Here is a 17,108-nt window from a genome sequence, read left to right as displayed (position 1 = left end):
TTCCTACTTCTGCATTCCAGCTCTTTGCCCAGGGAGAAGGGAGAAGGGCCAAGTAACACATGTCAGCTACTTCTCCTTCAAAAAGCATTCTCAGAAGCCTCAGTCTGTGACTCAAGCGCATCTCATTGGCTGACCTTTGTCACACGGTCAACCCTAGCTGCAAGGGAGTCAGGGAAGCTGTGTGTTCTAAGCTGAGCACATTGGTACTCTGAGGGACATGTGAGCTGTTATGAGGGAAATAGGGAGAATAGACGGTTGGCTGTGTCTGCCACAGCTGCCTACCTCTCTAATCTGCCTTCCCTTGTTTTATGTTGCCATTTAACACCCTGCCTTCTCATGTCCTCATCCTCTCTCTTCCCAGTTGCCACCCCAAAAGTGTTACAATTTCCCAAGACAGCCAGGGTCCACATTGGTTGTCCCTATCCTTCAGCAAAACTCCTATTTCCTCAGATAGATGTTAGAGCAATAATCTAGTCATTTGTACAGCTGTATGAAAGTTGTGGCTTTCCAGATTTTCTGTTATATTTTCCACTTCAAGTACATGGTTCTGTTGTTCTCATAAGCCACTGAAACGTCTTGTAAATCTCGACATTTCAGCATCCAAACTTTACCTCCTGGACACCTGGAAGTAGCACAAAATCCTTTTATCTGACTTGTCTTGATTTCTAGTGATTTCCAGGCCCTTGGAGGATTCTGAGGTGAACAAGACAAGGCACTTCAGTGCCCGGGTCAGGTAAGTAGAGATGCTTTGGGTAGATGGTTTTGTGAGTCGCCCTGTGAGAAGTCAGCTGGTCCTTGGCCCTGGGGTAAGGAGGGGCAATGCTTTCTGCACAAGTCCAAGAAGCATCATAGGAAAGAGGACTAGCTGGTCAAGACAAGATATGCCCATATGTGATGGAAATTCCTTTATCTCTCTCCTATAAACAAATGCACAAGAACTTAAAAACCCCAATAAACATTTGTCTCTTCAAAGCAGCCACCTAATAAGTGGACTTAAATAATACAGCTATTGTTCAAAGCATTTTTATAATTCCTTTTCTGGATTACTTTCAAGCTTATATGAAAATCTCTTGAATTTCCTTACTGAACAATCCTTGTCCTTTAGGATGGGTTTTATTTCAGAAAATAAGGAGACTCACACGAAGGCAAGTAAGTGAATCACGATGAAGCCAGAAAGCGCCCCCCACTCCACCCCTGTGTAAGAACTCTGTCTCATTCCTCCATAGCTCATCAGAGCTTTCTTTTCAGCAGTTTAACCTGCAGAGATTCCCGGCTCCTTACATTACATATGTTAAGCCTATAGAGAGAAAAATAAATGTTTTAAAAAGCAGTCACCAACTGAATAGGCACTTATTTAGGTCCAGGAAAATAGTGTGTTTACAGGTTCTGTTGATTTCTGTCTTCACAGTCATCTGATAAGTGGTTACTTCTTCACATGTGGTCTGTGCTTTTTCTAAACCACTGTTAAACCGTCAGCATGTTATCAGCACAAAGAACTATTCACTTCACTTAGGGAACATGGACATGGAGTTATTAACCCCATAAAGCTGGCCACCTTTAAACTTCTGATCTTGTCTGATAAACGCCTTGTTCCCATGACACTAAACAATGAGTTGAAAGGTAGTCAATAAATCAGAACACTGACCCCTCCCACGTACTTCTACAGTTCTCATCAACCATGCTTTGCCTTTATCTCTGACCTCTTCCCATTTTTTCTCTTCTCTGATTCATGCCTTCTCTCTAATCGGCTGGGTCCTAGACTGTGCTTTGATTTGTATTTGCCAAACAGTCTCCTTTTGATCCAGTTACAGGGAGGTGCCTGTACATCAGCTCACACTGGGAACGAGAAGAACTGGGCTCTGCTCACTTAGTCCTAGTCCCACTGGCCGTGTGTGTGAAGCCATGGGCCAGCCCCTGGCTTCCAGGGTGGACTCCCGGGTGTAGGGGCTTGTGACTGCCCTGAATGATTCCCTTCACACGAAGTGCTGAGCACCCAGGAAGGGTGCAAACCTGCCTCAGCCAGGACAGACCCTGCAAAAGAGGGATGATATCAGCCTGTGTGTTCACCACCACTCTGGGCAGAAAGAAAACATCCTGAAGGAAAGGGCTGAGTAGAGTAGCCTCCTGGCTACCTCACCCACCTCTTTGCACTTCCCTAATCCACAGAGGACTTGGAGGGACTCCCAGGTGAATTTCTCCATCCAGGAGCAGTACAGGCAACCAAAGGCTGGGACCCCAGGGTCCTGCAAGGTCCTAAGGTTATTAATCCCCCACCCTTGTCCCAGGGCTGTGGCATGGGGCTTCAGCCCAGGAGACACGGACAACAGGCACAACAGCACTCACCATACAGGGACTGAGGCAGGCCTTGGCCACATGGTAAGCTGATGCCAGGCAAAAGTTTGTCTTATGTCCTGAATAATAACTATGTGTCCATCACACAGCCTTTGGGTGTACACAGCCTATTTAAAGCAGAAACAGACAGAAATCTGGCCAGGAACCAGAAGCCACTAGCTCTTCCTTTGATTCCATACATAGGGTGGCCCTGCCCGTCTCCTCTGACTTCAGGCAGGCACCAGGCAGGTGATTCAGCCAAATAACAAACCTGTCCCTACTAATTTCAGGGTTAGGCCTCCAGCAAACCTCCGGTCTGCAAATCACCCTCTCCCCTCCTCTAACTCCAGAAGGTTGAGGGCCATAAGAACTTTAAGTTTAAACTTTTTCTCACATCCTCAACGATTCTCTGGACTAGCCTTGTTCTGTGTGTTTTGGCAATTTTTTTCCATCCTGAAACATGGAAGTTAAAAATAATTGAGCATGGGAATTGAAGGATGAAAGTCAGATCTGGGATTCCCTTTCCCTCCTGCTCACATGGGACAGACGCTGCACTCGGACTTTGATGGTTGGCTGCTCCTCTGACCCCCAGCATTCAGCGTGGACTGTGGAAACCCACCCGACACTAGCACCAGAGTCTGGACAGTTCCTTTTTTCAGCCCACACCACCTGGACTTTGGATTGAAAGCCCATGCTGCAGAAGCCACTTCTTTAAAGTATAGGATCATTAGAAGTCAGCCCATCAGAGGAATTAAACAAACAGATGGTGCGGTGCCACAGGGTGACAACAACAGAAAGGGTCACTTACCCCGGTGTAGAGTTTGTCACCCACTTTTGCAGCAGTCACACAGATGGGCTGTTCTACTAAGCCTTTAGTGGAACCAATCATTACTTGATCTTGGGTGAGAAAAAAAAGTAAAAAAAGGTTTTAGCTCACTTGTTTTCTTGCCAGATCAATTGGTAATAAAATGACATTTTGCTTGCAAGAAATGTAAGCACAATGCGATTATTCTACAAATAAGTGCAAGTGGCTAACCTTAGGTACGTATTTTTTACGGGAAGTAAGCAGTTTTTTTTTTAATAAGGTAGGACTTTTTTTATGTTTAAATTCTCCTGAAATATACTTTTTGGTTCTCTTGCTCCCGGGAGTCCTGTTTCCACAACAAGGCCTGTCCACATCAGCGAGGAGTGTTAGAATGCAGATTTCTGGGGCCCGGCGTGGCTGTGGAGGCCTTAGTTTGGGATGCTGAAAGACAGGCTATTCTCAGAAAGCTACCTGAGGCCTGAGAAGCATGACCTGGCCCCATGCACTTTCCTAATGGCTCTGCCCCACCATTTAATTACCTCTGAGCAACACCCTTCTCTTCACCTAGCTAGCCAGAAGCCAGAAAAATCTGACTGTACATTGGGGTTTGAATAAATTAAAGTGGATGCATTAGAACATCTTGAAACCTTTGCAGAACAGGTTAGGCAAGTTCCAGAAGGACAGACCTGGCAGAGCATTTCTGGTGATGAAGCCACAATGTCCTTTCCTGTCCCACGTGTAGGTCACCCCTCCGGGCACAAGGACAATGTCCAACTGGCCATTGTGGAGTCCAATTCTCAGGGCAGTGGGCTCGATTCTGGGACAGTCCACTCTACTGCTGCCTGTAGAAGGTGCTTTCTTCCTCCGAATAAAGCCCCAGGACCCCAGGATTTACAGTTGATATGTCAGAGGCTCAGTCCATCCAGAGCCTTTCCTACAAGCAAAAAGCTTTCCCACCCACCTTGAAGAAATTCACAGACATCAAAAGATCATTGTGTGGCACATGGGTTAGCCCTTGAATTACAGAGCAATTTGCTGTCATTTACTGTAAATGCTGTTAGTTCATTACATCATCATTCTGCCAACGGAGGCATGAGGAGTACTTGGATGCAAACTCAGTTCGGTAGGAAAAGTAAGAAATAAATGAAGCTGTACCAGACTTGATGCCTGTCTTGTTTTTATTCCTTGCTGTGCAATTTAAATTTATGATACAAGTGTCTTTGAACTTCAAATGTTAAACTTGCTCACAAGTCAGTATTTTTTGCTTTTTTTCAGAACCTGATCACTGTTCAGCAACCATTGATGGGCGCATATTATCTGTATGGAGATTTACCAATGCTTTGTGAGAAAACAAAAATGCCTGTTCTCAAGAAACTTACCAGCTATGGGCCGGAAGGCTCTAAACTGAACTTGAATGACTCATCACAGTCATCTGATTTCTTGAGCTCTTGCTGTGCTGGAGATCTTCTGTCTCCTTGGTTCACTCTATGGTTCACCCTTCTCCAGCTGCTGTCCCCAGAGGCTGTTCTCAGTAGACTACCTACGGGGGCTCCCCTACCCTCTGGCCTCTGGTTGGATTTCAGCAATGGGGAGGGAGCCCAGGCAGGGAACTGGAGGGAGAGAGAAGGAAATGACGCTGGTTGTCAACTCCTCCCTGCTGGTGTCATTGTGGGATGGCTTTGTCCCTTGACTAAAGGTCACACAGTACCTGCAAGGCAGGTTCTGGCAATGCCCTACTCCCACCCCCTCAGAGCTGGAGAGGGTGGCCTCACTGCTACCAGCCTGGGTAAGCTCTGTCCCTGTTGCTTCCTACCCTGGCCACACCTTTGTAAATAACTCCCTTATTAAACAGTCCTCTAGTCATCCCCATTCCTGCCAGGATTGACTGGCATTTCTACCTCAACACTGGTATTCTCCACTTAAATCCTCAATGCTTTAAGGAGGTAATATTACTAACTTCATTATACAAACCTCGGAACTGGTCTCAGAGAGATGAGATAAGACCACACATTAGATAACAAATGTGAAAGGATTTAAACCCATTTTTGTTTGATTTCACAATCTCCAGTCTTCCCATTATGATCTCTAGAGAGAGAAAACATTTAGGGTAAAGATTCCTAGAGCTGCTAGGTTAATAATAAAGATAATGGACTGAGTGCAGTGGCTCATGCCTGTAACCAAATCCCCAAGCTGACAGGCCAAGGCAGGTGGATCTCTTGAGCCCAGGAGTTTGAGACCAGCCTGGGCAACATAGTGAGACTGCATCTCTACAAAAAAATATAAAATTAGCTGGTCATGGTGGCACACACCTGTAGTTGCAGCTACTCAGTAGGCTAAGGTGGGATGATCCCTTGAGCCCAGGAGGTCTAGGCTGCAGTGAGCCATATTCATACCACTGCACTCCAGCCTGAGTGACAGAATCTGTCTCTGTCCTGCGCCCTGGGAGTCTGTCTCTCTCACACACACACACACAAATATATATACGTAAATGCTTATTTTTCGCTCACTTTCTCTTGCCAGGGAAACTCCAGGATAAACACAATTGTCGTGGGTTTTAAGGGACATGAAGGAGAAAGTTACCCAAGTCCAACATTTACTGAGGAGCAATCTGTCAGCCCCACAGGTCAGAGCAGAGTGTGGCAGTCATAAGTCCAAGATCTGCTTGTGAGTCCCTCCATTTCCCATTAAGTTAATGCTGTGAAAAACTGTTTCATTGGCCTTAGGCTGTACCCCACCTCCAGGTACCCCTCCCCCAGACTCAATCATGGGTCACAGCCGCAAAGGCTCCCCATGGCTCCTGCCCCCATGACTTCATCCTGGAGAGGAAGTCCCTGTAGCAAGTGAGGGCAGAGAAGTGAGTGGAATTCCAGCAGGATCTTGCAACAGGCTGGGAGTGGAGGAAGATGCTTTCTCATCACTTCTAGAATGCATCAGAAAGGAAGATGCAAGACTCTCGCCTGTTTGATACAGGGCTCCTGGCTCCCCTGCTCTATTCCTACCTCCCCAAGAACCACAGGGCCCAAGCCAGGAGCAGAGCCAAAGGCAGCTGCTCTCAGCTGCAGGGAAAAGCATAGGCAATAGGGAACATTTGAAATCCACATTCCAGAGTGGGCCCCCTTTTGCCTTCCATTCATCTTTTCCTTACTCTTCCAGTTAATTGACCAGAAGTTTAATGAGCACCTATTGTCAACAACAGCACTAGGCTTCCTGTGTCCTTCTGCCTCCTGGTTCCTTTTTGCTCCTTCAAAGCGCAACTTTCCTTGGGCTGCCCTCCTCCTTATTCCTCACCTCCAAAATGAACTCTTGCCTCCTTCCTGCTCCTGAGCAACAAAAACATCCATCCCTTGAATCTTGACAATCTCACCTAAGTCAAGGAAGAATTCCTTGGCTAGTAATTCTCACTAGGTGAACTGAGAACTCTGCTTAATTCTCCCTCGCTCCTTAAACCACTTGGTTGGTGAATTTTAGAAACTGTGCTGGGGGTGGTTTAGGTTGGTCCGTACGACCCCTCAAGGGATCATGTGTATTCTGTATGCTGAAGGAGTTGTGGAAAAGGAGAAACCTGCGGTACACACCCTCCATGCCCCCTGGTTCCTGCCTTCGCTTTGCCTCTTGCCTACACTCTGAGGCTTGAAATGTCCTAAGTTTCTTTTCCCAAGACAATAAGGTGACTCTCATTAGGAATGACAGGAAGTTTCCCTACTCTAAGTCAAGGGGCTCCTCCCTCTCCCGCTCTGTTAGGAGATGCAACTCCCAGGCTCCTCTGCTGAAGAAAGCAGAAGAGGTGAGCCCTGAGCCACTAAGCACCGATTCCAGAGCCGGCGTAGCGGCCTCTCCACGCAAGCTGATGTTATGCGGGAGCAGAAACTAAGAGCCTCACAGAGGGTATGGGTCCAGGGCTTGGAGAGAAAGGAAACAAATGGCAGAGAGGAGAGACAATGGGGCCATTGGGAGAAATACCGGGGAGAGCCCCTGCCTTGCCTGACATTCTCTAATGTTTCCTGTCTGCCACCACCTGCTCTGACCCTGTGAATGAGTTTCAGTTCCTTTCAAGCACTTGATCCTTGACCTGAATGAGACTTGGTTCTACAGATCTAGGCAGGCAGGCAGGCTGTGATAGAAAAAAAATAAGACAAAAAATCTGACAATATGCTAGTAACATCTGATCCCACTGCAAACATTCAGACTAGTCTACGTGGAATGTAAGAAACTAACAAAATGGACCGACAATTGATGACGTAAAAGTAGTGTACACATTAAAAAAAGAACAAACCTTGGAGTAATTATAACTCCTGTTCATTACAACAGACAAAAGCAGTATCTATACAATATAGAATTGCTAAACCAAACTTGGAAACTTCTGTCAAGTGGGCTGTTTAGCTTTTGAAGAGGTAGAATGCCATGTCCAATTAGACTTGTTTGATGGACTATGACTAAATTCACCTCCAGGACTGCCATTCTCACCAGAATCTAGATGAGAGCACTGCGTCCCACCAGGCCATCCACCTTCCTTCGAGAAGGTCTGATACTCTGCAGCTGCCCTGGAAAGGCACCTTGCCCTTCTATCCACCTTGTCCTTCTGTTATGTTAGACACTGAGGGGGCTGTACACCTAGACTGTGTCCTGAAAGAGCTTTCAGCAACCTGCTCCCTGGGAGTCTGTAACTTAAGAGAAAGAAGTGTGGCTGTTACCTTCCTCATCTTATAGATGAGAAATAAATGAGAGAGATTCTAAGGTGGTATCAATAGACTACTAAAGACAACAAAAACACATTTTAATACACCAAACAAATCTTTAAAAACCGAAAATCAGTTTATCATCAGCTGCTTTCTCTGTATGAACTCTAATAACTGCTTTCTTTGGTGAATTTATATGTTGCTGGGTGCTTAGAAGACTCTGCTGCCCAGGCTTAGAGGAAGCTGGTGACGATTCTGACAAATCCCATTGCTTTCTGTGTGTTCAGAACCCCAGGCCCAACCTTTCCTAGCTGGAGCCATGCTGGACGGCACCAGCATCTCACAGGGCCCCTGAGCCTTCCTTTCCCATGGCCAGAGTCTGCCCAGGTTATCTCAAAAGCCTGAAACAGGAAATGAGTTAGGGAATTAACAATGATCTCTGGGTGGAGGAGTTTTATTTTCTGCTTTAAACATTCCTGTATATTCCCCAATGGGCCTTCACTGCCTTTGTAATTTTTATTAATCAAGGAGTGTCTCATGCTCTCACCTGGAAGAATCCAAAGCCCCATATACAAGGCATTATCCAAGATGTTATTTTTCCACTGATGTGCTATACAGATGCTGATGAGGAACGTTGGCAAGAAGACCCTTACGAATATATATGCATGAAGTTTGATGTGTTTGAAGATTTCATTTCTCCTACCACTGCTGCCCAGACACTTGTTTACAGCCTGTAGTAAGAGGAAAGAGGCACTGCAAAGGACCATGGGATTTTGTTACCAGATTCTTACAGAACCAAATGCTGACCCTCGAAAAAAAGATGGAGCCCTGCATATGATTGGCTCTTTCGCTGAAATACTTCTGAAGAAAAAGATCTATAACGATCAGATGGAATGCATGTTGCAGAATCAGGTACTCCCCCTCTTCAGCAGTGAACTAGGCTACATGAGAGCAAGGGCTTGCTGGGTAATTCACTATTTCTGTGAAGTGAAGTTCGAAAGTGATCAGAACCTTCTAACAGCCTTAGAGCTGACAAGAAGATGTCTGATTGATGATAGAGAAATGCCTGTGAAAGTGGAAGCTGCCATTGCCCTTCAAGTATTGATCAGCAATCAAGAAAAAGCTAAAGAATATATCACACCATTCATCAGACCTGTAATGCAGGCTCTTCTTCATATTATCAGAGAAACAGAAAATGATGACCTTACCCATGTAATTCAGAAAATGATCTGTGAATATAGTGAAGAATTTACTCCTATTGCAGTAGAAATGACACAACATTTGGTAATGACATTTAACCAAGTAATCCAGATGGGGCCAGATGAAGAAGGTAGTGATGACAAAGCAGTTACTGCTATGGGAATTCTGAATACACCTGACACACTTCTTAGTGTAGCTGAAGATCATTAAGAGATAACCCAACAGCTCGAGGGAATCTGCTTATGGGTCGTTCCTACTGTTTTACAACAGCATGTCTTAGAATTCTATGAGGAGATCTTCTCTTTAGTGCACAGTTTGACATGACAACGAGAGTCTCCACAGATGTGGCAGCTACTTCCCCTTGTATTTGAAGTCTTCCAGCAAGATGGCTTTGATTACTTTACAGATATGATGCCCCTCCTTCGTAATTATGTAACAGTTGATACAGACACACTTCTGTCTGACACCAAGTATCTTGAAGTGATATACAGTATGTGCAAAAAGGTTCTTACAGGAGTTGCAGGAGAAGATGCAGTGTCATGCAGCAAAATTCTTAGAGGTCATCGCTCTGCAGTGCAAAGGGCGTGGCACTGACCAGAGGAACCGGGGAGTGATGAAGATGATATTGATGAAGATGGGCAAGAATATTTGGAGATTCTGGCTAAGCAGGCTGGTGAAGATGGAGACGATGAAGATTGGTAAGAAGATGATGCGGAAGAGACTGCTCTGGAAGGCTATTCCACAATCATTGATGATGAAGATAACCCTGTTGACGCGTATCAGATATTTAAAGCTATCTTTCAAACTATTCAAAATCGTAATCCTGTGTGGTATCAGGCTCTGACTCACCATCTTCCTGAAGAACAAAGAAAACAGTTACAGTATATAGCAATGCTGGCTGATCAAAGAAGAGCAGCTCATGAATCCAAAATGATTGAGAAGCATGGAGGATACAAATTCAGTGCTCCAGTTGTGCCAAGTTCTTTCGGTTTTGGAGGCCCAGCACCAGGGATGAATTGAGTTCTCTCTTTCTTTCCTGCTGTGTGATTGTAGTGAAGAGCTTGTGTTTGTCCTAGCACTCATTCCAGAAGTGCTTCATGTTATCTACTCTAAACTAATGACGAATAGATGGACAAAAGAAACAACAACCCCAGGAGATGGGACCCGATCATGCAACCTGGCACCGGAAAAGAAACCAGCGGGATTTTGGGGGATCGAGGGGGATGGGAGGTACCTTAGGGGGCATATTTCTTTATTTTTTGAAGAAAGGAAGATCCTGACTGTGAAGCTTCAAAGTGACACTGTGGAAATCTGAAACAAGAGGGGATGTCATGAAAGCAGCTTTTCTTTTTTCTGAGGAAAGAATAGGCAAGGGCTACAGGACTATTTAAAATGTCTCATTTGCAGTATAAAACTCAAAGGTAGATGTAATTTTTACACCTATGAGCATTTGTCCAATTTCTGTCTCTTCCTCACCGTTGGGTATCTATTCTTTATATGTCAATAAGATAAGGTAATCTGACAGCTTTATTCAATCTTCATCATTTTCATTCATCATTGTTCCTATGTAGATTATTGGTCATTTATTGTAGCACTACATAACTGATTATAAAAATCAGGAAATGAATTGGCACTTTCATATTGAAACAAGCCTGCTAGCCTATGTATAAAATAGCAAAATGTTTGCTGTTTATAAAAAGATGTAATGGGGTGTGGGGCAAGGGTAATTTCAAGTTATTAATTGAAAAATGAACTAGCAATTTTGTACCTGCTGACTTTGTGGTGCGCTCACCTCTGATAGTGACTTGAATTCGGTATGTAAAAAGGGTTTAGTGGTATTTCATTGCTGCTAAAAACGACAGCTCCCTCTGTGTCCTCTTTTCTTAAAGCTGTCAGTGTACAAGTGGGTATTTGAATACCAGACCTTACTGTAAAAAATAAGAAAGGTGGTATCTAGAGCATTTAATTGGATATAAAGTTCTACTCTTAAAGAGTTGATCTAAGGGTATGGCTGAACATCTATATATGCAATCTATTAAAAGAACTTAATTCAGAAAAAAAAGAAAAGAAAAGCAAGCAAGCACTCCTACTTCCTCATTATCGTTTGTTATCTTGCAGTTTTCTTCCTCAGACCCAGACCCCAGGAAGCTTCCCACAGTCAGTACCATCCACTCTTTCGTGAGAGCGCAGTACCTGAGTTCACCTTTGTGAATAGAACTCAGTGTACTTTTCTCTCCAACCATGTTTAGCCCCATTTCTTCTTTTAAACTGTAAGTACCTGGTAGGCAATGAAAACACCTGGCAGCCTCACCAGCTTCTAAACATGTGCAAGGACTTTTTAAAGAGGATACCTTAATTTTGATTTTAAGCTTTTGTAATAACAACAACCCTTTATGGAGCATTACTTTGTGCCAATTCATAAGCATTAATATTTCACCTTCATGGAACCCAGGAACTGGATAATACTACTGTCCCCCCTTTTCACATGAGAAAACAGAGGCAGAGGGTGGTGCAGTGGCTCACCCAAGGCCAGGCAGCTAGTGAGTGGTGTAGCCAGAGTTTGAATCCAGGTAATCTGACCCTGAAGACCATGCTCCTGATGTGCAAAAGGTGGAGAAATTTAACTCCTTTTACTTAACTCCTACTGCTGCTGTGCCTGATAGGGACACAGACAAGTAAAGACAGCTTAGCCATACATCTTCCCCAAAGAAAAGCGACACAGCCAAAGTGCCAAAGTTAGTGACCCAGGCGACTTGCCCAGAGCATCTGCTTGGCAAAGGCGTGGGTCTTTCACAGTCTGCAGTGTTTCCCTGTAGTTACACTCCAATTTCTCAATAACCATTTACTAGGAAATTAAACAGTAGTAGTAGAATCCTGATTTTTTTTCAGAGGCGGAAACAGAATCCCAAGAGTTTCCGGGGAGGGAGGAAGGAACAGAGGGAGACAGGGCTGAGGACTGCCTAAGTGCCTGATACAAACCACAGCAGGCCTGCACCTGATCCATCTGCCCCAAAGACAGAGAAATAAACAGATCAATGGAACAACGGCCATTTGGTGATTGTTTCTTGTCACTCTGTGGGGGTGGGGCTGGGGATGGCTGAGAAACTGCAAGCTATCTGAAGAAAACTTCTGCATTTGCTCCCTCATGGAAAAGCTAATGGGAATTCTGTTTAAACAGCATGGTGCTTACTATCAGGACATTGTCCCAAAGCATTCTCCTAGCATGCGTAGACTGACGGAGAATTAGCTCTGCCTGCCATGCACGGTGGGGGCTGGCCGGGTCTTGGGCCTTGGGAAGCTCTCCCAGGCTTCCTTCCTTGGCAGCTACTGCAGGAATCCTGAATTGTTTACAGTGAAGCCAGGAGATAAGACCCTCACCGCAAGGAGTTCAGATTCTTTTGCTAAATTAGAAGAAACAGATGAGACAAAGCTTGCAAAGGGGCTCTGCTGTTCTAAGCAAGTCATGGGCTGCCTCTGAGGACCCTTTAGAGAGCTGTGGACACCATGCAGAGGTTCTCACAGATGTTTACCTCAGTTGGAGCAAAAGCATTCTCCAGAAGGAGCTCTGAGAGATGTCCATGAAGGTGGTATCCTACATGTCTGGACCCACTGAAAAACATGTAGCAGCTGCTGAGAAAAAATATGGCTTGCAAAGTCAAGTTTGGTCAATATTTTTTTCTCCCTCAATATCAATTTGAAAACTTTTCTGTTGAATTTGTGTACAATTTTTTTCTTTTAAAATATTCCTGGGAACATTGCTCAAGAACCCTTTTTTTTCTTGGGCCCACCACAAACTGGCCATGTTATTCTGAGCCAGGTGCTTAACCTCTGTAAGGCTCCATTTTTCCCTCTATAAAATGGGAACATAAGTTGGTGTCAGCCGGGCGCGGTGGCTCACGCCTGTAATCCCAGCTCTTTGGGAGGCCGAGGCGGGCGGATCACAAGGTCAGGAGATCGAGACCATCCTGGCTAACATGGTAAAACCTTGTCTCTACTAAAAATACAAAAAAAATTAGCAGGGAGCAGTGGCAGGCGCCTGCAGGCCCAACTACTCAGGAGGCTGAGGAAGGAGAATCACTTGAACCCAGGAGGTGGAGGTTGCAGTAAGCCGAGATCACACCACTGCACTCCAGCCCGGGCAACAGAACAAGACTCCATCTCAAAAAAAAAAAAAAAAAGAAAAGAAAAGAAAAGAAAAATGTAGCGTCTACCTGACAGAGTTGGAATCGTTGTAAAGTTCTTACTTAACACGGGAACCAGCGTGTGGTTCGCCAAATAACAGTTAGTTCTTCTTCCTGTTGCTATTATTTGCTATTGAGAGGTGATTATGTGCTAGGCACCCCACCAGGGCTGGAGATGGGTAAGACTATCATGTGGTCCCTCTCCCTAAGAAACACAATGATGCAGTCCTGCTTGGGGTGTGCTTCCTGAAGCTACTGCACCAGCATCACCAGGAACTTGGTGAAAATGCAGATTCTCAGACCCTACCCCAGACCCACTGGGTCAGAAATTCAGGGGGTGGGGCTTAAGTCATCTGTGTTTTAATAAACCACCTAGGAGACTGATGCAGGCTACAAACTTGGAATGAATGAGCCACATCTGACATGTGCTTTGTAATGATTCTACATTTCAGTGAATTGAGCTTCCGGTGCTTAGGAATTCCTTGTTTCCTGAATATATCAGGTATAAATAATCCACATGTGCCAGGAGTAACTAGTAAGAGTAGTTTTGTAATTTTCAGCAATGCATAAGCAATTTTGCACATGTGGCATTTTTCTGTTGTAAATTAGGAATAACTTATCTATAAATTAGGGATTAGACCCCTGTTGGTAAAAACAGACCATGATGGGGAGTGAGTGCTCTGAGGCACAGAGCAATGTCAGGTGGTGGAACACAGAGTGCTTTTTCCCAGCACCTGGCTTCTGCGGTGGTGGTCTACGCTCAGGTTTGGAGTTACGTGCTGTTCCAGATTTCCTCATAATCTTGGGGCTTGTGGTTTTCTGTTTTAGAGTTTTGATCAACCAATTTATAATCTGTAGTTGGTTGTAACAAATGGAGCTGACAGCCAGAAAAACACAGTACACACTTCTTTAAGATAACTAACATCATTCAAGTTTTTCTAATGCCATTTTTTTTGAAAAGTGAAATAATCGTTACAATGTGAGTTTGATGATGTGTGGTTTTTATAAACAACCCAATTATATTCTCGAAGCTGAATAAGATATACATTACTGGTACTATTAAAGAATATAAACAAAAAGTATTTCTTTACATAATGACATTCCAGCTCTAGGCAGAATTTACATAGCCCAAACATAAGTGAATGAAATTAACAGCAAAACTCAGGCCACTGCAGTGTCTTGGGAGGACTGTCACATCAGAGTAAAGGAATGAGTTTGGGGGTTTTTTTTCTCTTAATTTCTCTTTCTCTTTTTAAAGGCACTTAAAGACTATTTTAGGAAGCCTCCTTTTGGGACAAGAAAGCTCAGAGAAAAATGTCATAAGCAGTTCCAGAGAACTGGATGGTGAATACACCTCCTAAGGTCTACAATTTGCCCAGATCTATGCAGGAATGAATCAAAAACTGACATCACTAAAGTCATACAGAAATATATTTGATGAAGTATTGTCTAAATGGTGAGAAACAGTAAACCCAAACTGCATCATCTGTAGTGGCATAATAGTCCTGATACAATAGTTGGTTATGGGTTAGCAAAGACAAGGATAACTAGGTTACAGAGCCAGGACAAGGGAGAAGAATACCTGGACAAGGCCCAATCAGTGACGGCTAATCCCTAAAATTAACATCAGACCACAGACACTATGTCTCTATTAGATACACTATGTTCTATATCTACATAGAGATTACTAAATCTGTATGTAGATTTGTTATTCCATCTACAATGTAGGTACAGTTGTTATAGAGCAGCAAATCTCTTGTTTTGTTTTTATAAACGTAAAAATTACATTTATAGAAAGTGCAGCATACTGATTATCTTAGTAAGCTTGGGTTGGCTCTAACAAAATTCCATAGACTGGGTGGCTTAAATAATAGACATTAACTTTTCAGAGTTCTGGAGGCTGGGAAGTCCAAGATCAAGATGCCCTCTGATTAAGTTCCTGGTCAGTACTCTCTTCCCAGCTTGCAGACAGCTGCCTTCTGACTGTGTCCTCACATTGCAGAGAGAGAGGACACAAGCTCTCTGGTATCTCTTCACCTGATGGCACTAATGCCATTATGAGAGTCCCATCCTCATGATCTCATCTAAACCTAATTACCTCCCAAAGGCCCTTTCTCCAAACATCAGCACATTGGGTGGGGGGGCGGGTAGGGCTTCAACATACAAATTTTGGGGGACACAGTTAAGTCCATGGCAATGGTGAACCCCTAATGCTGCAGAGATGATTGGACCTAGGTTGAAATCCTACCTCAGTGACTTTGCATTTGTGAGACACTGGGCAAGCGCATCACCCTCTGAGACGTTTCATCTGTAAAATGAGGGTAAAATGAACTCCTAGATACAGTCGTTGTGGGGACTGCCTGAGATAATGAAGATCAAGTGCAGGAGATGAGTGTAAGGCAGAAAGCATGGGCTCAGGAAATGCTACTGCGGCAGCCACCCTCCAAGATGCCCCCACGATCCCCACCTGCTGCTGTCCAGGCCTTTCAGATCTCAATGTATGTGTCCCTCAATTCTGTGTCTCCCGTCTTGGAGGATGGCAGCTGCAGTCAGCAGCTGTCTTCTGATGGAGGTGGGCCTTTGCGGGGTGATGAGTCATGAAAGCAGAGTCCTCATGGCTGGGACTAGTGCCTGAGAGCTCATTTGCTCTGTCCACCACGTGAGGACACAGTGAGAAGATGCCACCCATGAAAAGCAGGAGCTTAGCAGACGCTGAACCTGCTGCCACCTTGATCTTGGATTTCCCAGGCTACAGAACTGTGGGAAATTTCTGTTGTTCATGAGCCACTCAGTTCATGGTGTTCTGTCATAGCAGCCTGAATGGTCTAGGACATCTATATACTCACCTCCCACAGTGATACAGCTGACCTGGAACCCCAAAATGACATTGCAGAAATGATGGCGTGTGACTTCTTAGACTAGATCATAAGGTACTGTGGCTCTCACCTTGTCCTCTCCTGAGTCACCTGCTCTGGAGAAGCCAGCTACCAGGTTGTAAGGAGAGGAAAACTGTGCTCAGGAGAGATCCATGAGGTGAGGAGCTGAGGCTGCCTGCCAGCCACCAGCACTGACCTGCTGGCATCTGAGTGAGCCACCCATGAAGTGGCTCTTTTATTCCTGGTCAAGCTTTCAGATGAATACGGCCTCCGCTGATACCCTGACCACAACCCACTGAGAAATCTGGAACCGGAAGCACACAGGCAGGGCACTCGTGTTCCCGACCCTCTGACACTGTGTGGGATGATGAATGTTCATTGCGGTTGTAAACCAGCAGTCTCCAACCTTTTTGGCACCACGGACTGGTTTTGTGGGAGACAATTTTTCCATGGACATGAAGGGAGAGAGATGGTTTGGGGATGAAATTGTTCCACCTCAAATCATCAGGCATTAGTTAGATTCTCATAAGGAGCACGCAACGTACATCCTTCGCATGCGCGGTTTGCAATAGGGTTCACGCTCCTATGAGAATCTAATGCCCCTGATGATCTGACAGGAGGCAGAGCTCAGGCAGTAATGCTCACTCACCTTCTGCTGTGCAGCCAGGTTCCTAACAAGCCATGGACCAGTGCCAGTCTGTGGGCTGGGGACCCTGTTGTAAGCTGCTGAGTCTCGGGGCTATTTGTTATGCAGCAGTTGGTCATGGACATGGCTAGAGTCACTGCTGCCATGACTGCTGCTGTGAGAGGCACCTGGAAGACCCAACTAATACTTGCAGTCAAAATTGTGTTGTTCCAGGGTACTTTCTTGCTCAAAGGTCTTCTGATTGCATTCATTAATTTTGCCATATCAAAACATAGGGCCAGATGGCCTCCACGGTCATTTCCTCTTCTCTGCAGGAGCATATACGGCAAACAAGAAACCTTGTCTCCTCCCCTGAAACAATGTTTCTGGAAATTCCTCCTGTCAGAGTCACCA

General features: G+C 44.9%; 1 protein-coding gene and 1 pseudogene across 5 annotated transcripts in view; one reads left to right on the top strand and one right to left on the bottom strand.

Annotated features, from left to right (window-relative positions):
- The window catches only part of SPATA13 (spermatogenesis associated 13), a 328,600-nt gene that overhangs the window by 176,504 nt on the left and 134,988 nt on the right, over nt 1-17,108 (bottom strand). The window lies entirely within an intron of this gene.
- On the top strand, nt 8,350-9,856 carry LOC134808226 (importin-7-like; annotated as a pseudogene).

Source organism: Pan troglodytes, chromosome 14, assembly GCF_028858775.2.
Source record: "Pan troglodytes isolate AG18354 chromosome 14, NHGRI_mPanTro3-v2.0_pri, whole genome shotgun sequence".
Taxonomy (NCBI): Eukaryota; Metazoa; Chordata; class Mammalia; order Primates; family Hominidae; genus Pan; species Pan troglodytes.
The sequence above is the reverse complement of the archived record's forward strand: the minus strand, read 5'-3'. Positions and strand labels throughout refer to the sequence as shown.